The sequence below is a fragment of the Mandrillus leucophaeus genome, unplaced genomic scaffold (genome assembly GCF_000951045.1).
Source record: "Mandrillus leucophaeus isolate KB7577 unplaced genomic scaffold, Mleu.le_1.0 Scaffold276, whole genome shotgun sequence".
Classification (NCBI taxonomy): Eukaryota; Metazoa; Chordata; class Mammalia; order Primates; family Cercopithecidae; genus Mandrillus; species Mandrillus leucophaeus.
This window is the reverse complement of record NW_012102876.1, coordinates 3,883,881-3,889,866: the sequence shown is the minus strand read 5'-3', so window position 1 is coordinate 3,889,866 and position 5,986 is coordinate 3,883,881. Positions and strand designations below refer to the sequence as shown.

Sequence of the window (5,986 nt, the reverse complement as noted above, 5' to 3'; positions counted from 1 at the left end):
TCTGGACGTGATTAAGACCCGCAGGTAGGGCCTGGAGGCGCACAAATACCGGAACTCGATGGACTGCCTCTGGCAGATCCTGAGAAAGGAGGAGCTCAAGGATTCTACAAGGGCATTGTCCCGCTCCGGGCCAGGTCAGCCTGGTTGTGGCCATAGTGTTTATCATCTATGACGAGGTGGTGAAGCTGCTCAACGAAGTGTGGAAGACGGACTAAGCCCAGTGGGGCCACAGGGGACCGCCCCAGGCACCTCCAGAGGCCCCACCACCCTTGTCTCACATGATTCCAGTGCAGTAGTGCCAAAAGGCTCCTTCCTACATCCCTCGAGCTCTGTGACCTGGTCTGTGCATTGTGGCCATCAAGTCCATGTGTCCCATAGTGCCGTGTCTCCCCTGTGGTCTGTGTGTAACACCACCACTGTATCCCAGTGTCTGGCCCAGCCCTGCTTGGTATGCATCTGGCCTGTGAACCTGTGCCTACTTGTCCATGTGCTTACTGTGAGCCTGTGCCTGTGTTTCAGGTTCTGTGTCATGTGACCCGGTGCCCCGCCTCCTGGGGTGCCCTGTGGCCTGGGTCCCAGTCCGGTGCTTTTCACCCTCCACGGGCCTATCACTGCTGCCTCTGGGCCTGCCCCTGGCTTCTCCGCATTCCAGGGTCTGCTACACCCCCCGGCTCCCGCCTTTGGCCTTAACTGGCCCTTAGGCCCTCCCTCCACCCAGGACAGGGTGGCACCCACCACTCTCAGGACCACCGTGCCAAGGCAGAATTTTTAAAAAAAGATATTTTGCCAAGGTTGAGTACGCACACCCATGACACAGCCTCAGGAAGTCCTGACCACATGTGCCCAAGGTGGTCAGGGCAGTTTGGTTTCATATATTTTAGGGAGACATGAGACATCAATCAACATATGTAAGATGAACAATGGTTCCGTCTGGAAAGGTGGGACAACTGGAAGCAGGGAGGGGGCTTCCAGGTCATAGGTAGATAAGAGACAAAAGGTTGCATTCTTTTGAGTTTCTGATTAGCCTCTCGGAAGGAGGTAATCAGATACCCATTTATCTCAGTGAGTAGAGGGATGACTGAATAGAATGGGAGGCAGGTTTGCCCTAAGCAGTTCACAGCTTGACTTTTCCCTTTAGGTTTGTGATTTTGGGGGCCCAAGATATTTTCCTTTCACAGGATCAAGGGAAAAAAATAAATTCAAAGTAAAGGTAAGAAAATACAGATGAGAACACTGTTTCAGGAAAAACTGTCTCAAACTGTGTTTTTCCTTTACTTTCCCACCACAACAATCAACACAGAGGACCTTGTTTTAAAAATTTTATATTTTTTTACCCAAAACAAAAATAGTCAATAATACAGAAGACTTCTGTGCTCAAATGTGGGTTTTTCTGCCACATGCCAAGCAGTAGACACCAGCTGGGTGTTCTCCAATTCAGTTCCAACACGATCAACCTGGAGATGGTGTCAGAACCCACAGGGTGAGGGGGCTCAGTCCCCAAGACTGCCCCCCTTAAACCCCAAAATCAGAGTGGCGGGGAAACATTAGAGTCCTGCCTTGGGGCAAGTGAAAGGAAGACAGGAGAGAGATTCTGTTTACTGAGGCCTGCTGGTTGGGTCTAACACATCCAACATTATAACAACAAAAGATTGTAACAAGGTGTTCCTAGAACAGGTAATTTTAAAAAAAAGAAAAAAAACCGCAACAATGGATATGGGAATGATGAACCAGGAATTACAGATGGAAACTATATATCATAACACCACAAGCAGAAACCAATTAAAGAGAAAGCTGACGTACACAGGAGAAAATCAACAAACCCAAAAGTTGGTTCTGATAAACCCTAGTGTAGTGCCTGATGGGTTCATCTTACCTGCTGCCCAGAAAGCCCAACACACTGAGAACAGCAGGTTTTTTGCAGCAAAGAAAGAGTTTAATTCGGCCGGGCATGGTGGCTCACGTCTGTAATCCCAGCACTTTGGGAGGCCAAGGTGGGCGGATCACCTGAGGTCAGGAGTTTGAGACCAGCCGGGCCAACATGGTAAAACCCTGTCTTTACTAAAAATACAAAAACTAGCCAGGCATGGTGGCACATGCCTGTAGTCCCAGCTACATGGGAGGCTGAGGCAGGAGAATCTCTTGAATCCGGGAGGCAGAGGTTGTGGTGAGCTGAGATCACACCATTACACTCCAACCTGGGCAACAGAGCAAGACTCTGTCTTTAAAAAAAAAAAAAAAAGAAAGAAAGAAAGAAAGAAAAGAGTTTAATTAATGCAGGGCTAACCAAGCAGAAGATGGACTTTATTACTCAAAACAGCTTCCCAGATAACTCAGAGGCTAGGGTTTTTTTAGATAATTTGGTGGGCAGGGGGCTAGGGTATGAGTGCTGCTGATTGGTTAGAGATTACATTGTAGAAATGTAGAAACCAGTCCTTGTGTGCTGTGTCAGCCTCTGCGTGGGGGCCACAAGAGTCATGAGCCACAGGTCCATGTGGAGTCAGTCAGTAGCCAGAGTGCAAAAGTCTGAAAACATCTCAAAAGACCCATCTTAGGTTCTACAATAGTGATGTTTTCTATAGGAGCGATTGGAGAAGTCACAAATCTTGTGACCTCTGGCCACATGACTCCTGAGCAGTAAGGGATTATAGAAAAGCAATCTAGGGAACAATGGTTAGTTATCTTTACACCTACATTTTAGTAGAATTCAGTCTCCTCTCATAACCCTAATCTTGTGACTTTTCATTGGTCTTACAAAGCTGGTTTCAGTCCCAGAACAAAGAGGGGATGAGTTTTACGGAGGACTGTTATTATTTTTGCTTCAATGCTAAACTATAAACTAAATTTCTCCTATTGTTAGCTTGGCCTATGCTGAGGAATAAGCAAGGCCAGCCTGCCTGTGAGTCTAGAAGCAGGATGAAGTCAACCATGATAGACTTCTCTCACTGTCATAATCTTTGCAAAGGCAGTTTCAGTTCAAAACCAGCCTGGGCAACGTAGTGAAACCCCATCTCTACAAAAATGTAAACATTAGCTGGGTGTGGTGGTGCATACCTGTCGTTTGTTTTAGCTACTTAGGAGGCTGAGGCAGAAGGTAGCTTGAGCCCAGGAGTTTGAGGTTACAGTAACTTATGATCATGCAACTATACCCCAGCCTGGGTGATAGAGGGAGACCCTGTCTCTAAAAAAGTAAAAATAGACCAGGAGCAGTGGCTCACACCTGTAATCCCAACACTTTGGGGGGCTGAGGTGGGACGATTGCTTGAGCCTAGGAGTTTGAGACCATCCTGGGAAAAACAGTGAGACCCCATCTCTACAAAAATAAAAATTAAAAACTTAGCCAGGCCTTGATGGCATGTGCCTGTGGTTCCAGCCACTTGGGAGGCTAAGGTGAGAGGACTGCTTGAGTCCTGGAGGTTGAGGCTGCAGTGAGCTGTGATCATGACATTGCACTCCAGCCTGGGTGACAGAGCAAGACTTTGTCCCCCAAAAAAAGTAAAAATTAAAAAAGAAAGGAAAATGTTGAAGAAACTAAACATCAACAAGAATACAGAGCACCTCAAACTTTCATATAATTGGTGGCGAGAATGTAACTGGGAATGAACACTGAAATATGTTTTACCAGTATGTATTAAACCTGAACATGTATATACACATATATATACACTACATGACACAGCAGTTCCACTTTGGGCTTTATATCCAACTGAAATGAATGCTTGTGTTCACCAGAAGACATGTATAAGACTGTTCCCAGCAGCTGTAATGATAATAGCTAAAAACTGGAAACAACCCCAATGACTATCAGTAATAAAACCTGTAAGTCAATTGTGCTATTCCCACTACTAAGCACTCAACAACAAAAAAAGTAAATTGTGCTTAATCACACTATGGAATATAACACCACATAAAGAAGAATAAACTACTGACACATGTAGCTATAATATATAAGTGAATCTTACAGATGTAATATTGAAAGAAGGCAGACATACAGTATGATTCAATTTAATAAAGCTCAAAAAGAAGACAAGCAACAAATCTATGATGACAGAAGTCAAAACAGTGGCTATCTTTGTGGCGGGTAATGACTAGGATGAGACATGAAGGGCTTTTCTGGTTATCTTGATCTCAGTGGTAATTAACCTGGGTGTGCTCACTTTGTAAACATTCATCAAGCAGGACTCTTAAGGTTTGTGTATTTGACGGGTGTATCTTACACTTCAAAATGGAGTGAAGTTGCCATTTTTAAAAGAATGGTAAACTTGTTATAGATAAAATTTATCTCTATTTTTCTCAGAAAAAAAAAAAAATTACTTTCCACTGGGACAAATCAAACTGGGGCAAATCAAACAGCTTCTAGTAACCAACAAAAACAGCCTATGTGGCAACTCTGATTTCAGCAGGTCAACAGAAATTGATTTTTTCTCTCACACTTGGAGAGTTTGGATCATGAGATTAAAGCAAGTCAGTCATAACATGGTAAGAATCTCACCTAATTTGTTAGTTGTGGCCGTTTTTCAGTCCACAATCTGAGTCAGAAGAAAATATCAAGTGACTATATAAGGAAAACGCCTGTGCTTCCAAGACAAGGATACCCTCTCTCACCACTCCTATTCAACATAGTATTGAAGTTCTGCAAGGGCAATTAGGCAAGAGAAAGAAAGAAAGTGTATTCAAATAGGAAGAGAGGAAGTCAAATTGTCTCTGTTTGCAGATGACATGATTGTACATTTAGAAACTCCATTGTCTCAGCCCAAAATCTCCTTAAGCTGATAAGCAACTTCAGCAAAGTCTCAGGATACAAAATCAATGTGCAAAAATCACAAGCATTCTTGTACACCAATAATAGACAGAGAGCCAAATCATGAGTGAATTCTCATTCACAATTGCTACAAAGAGAATAAAATACCTAGGAATACAGCTTACAAGGGATGTGAAGGATTTTTCAAGGGAAACTACAAACCACTGCTCAAAGAATTAAGAGAGGACACAAAAAAATGGAAAAACATTCCATTTTCATGGATAGGAAGAACCAATATCATGAAAATGGTCATACTGCCCAAAGTAATTCATAGATTCAGTGTTATCCCCATCAAGCTACCATTGACTTTCTTCACAGAATTAGAAAAAACTACTTTAAATTTCATATGGAACTAAAAAAGAGCCCATATAGCCATGACAATCCTAAGCAAAAAGAACAAAGCTGGAGGCATCACGCTACCTGATTTCTAACTATACTGCAAGGCTATACTAACCAAAACAACATGGTACTGGTACCAAAACAGATATATAGACCAATAGAACAGAACAGAGACTTCAGAAATAACGTCACACGTCTACAACCATTTGATCTTTGACAAACCTGACAAAAACTAGCAATGGGGGAAAGGATTCCCTATTTAATAAATGGTGTTGGGAAAACTGTCTAGCCATATGCAGGAAACTGAAACCGAATCCCTTCCTTACACCTTATACAAAAATTTACTCAAGATGGATTAAAGATTTAAATGTAAGACCTAAAATCATAAAAACCCTAGAAGGAAACACAGATAATACCATTCAGGACATAGGCATGGGCAAAGACTTCATGACTAAAACACCAAAAGCAATGGCAACAAAAGCCAAAATTGACAAATGGCATTTAATTAAACTAAAGAGCTTCTGCACAGCAAAAGAAACTATCATCAGAGTGAACAGGCAACCTACAGAATGGGAGAAAATTTTTGCAATCTATCCGTCTGACAAAAGGCTAATATCCAGAATCTGCAAAGAACTTAAACAAATTTACAAGAAAAAAACAAAGAACCCCATCAAAAAGTGGGTGAAAGATATGAACAGACACTTCTCAAAAGAAGACATTTCTCCAGCCAACAAACATGAAAAAAGGCTCATCATCACTGGTCATTAGAGAAATGCAAATCAAAACCACAATTAGGTACCATTTCATGCCAGTTAGAATGGCAATCATTAAAAAGTCAGGAAACAACAG

General features: G+C 42.5%; 1 pseudogene across 1 annotated transcript in view; it reads left to right on the top strand.

Moving 5' to 3' along the window:
• LOC105543141 overlaps window positions 1–215 on the top strand; it is a 4,413-nt pseudogene extending 4,198 nt beyond the window's left edge. The window contains exon 2 of the transcript XR_001006585.1: window positions 140–215. The product of XR_001006585.1 is annotated as a tricarboxylate transport protein, mitochondrial-like (transcript). The remainder of the gene's footprint in view (window positions 1–139) is intronic.
• The last annotated feature ends 5,771 nt before the right edge of the window (window positions 216–5,986 follow it).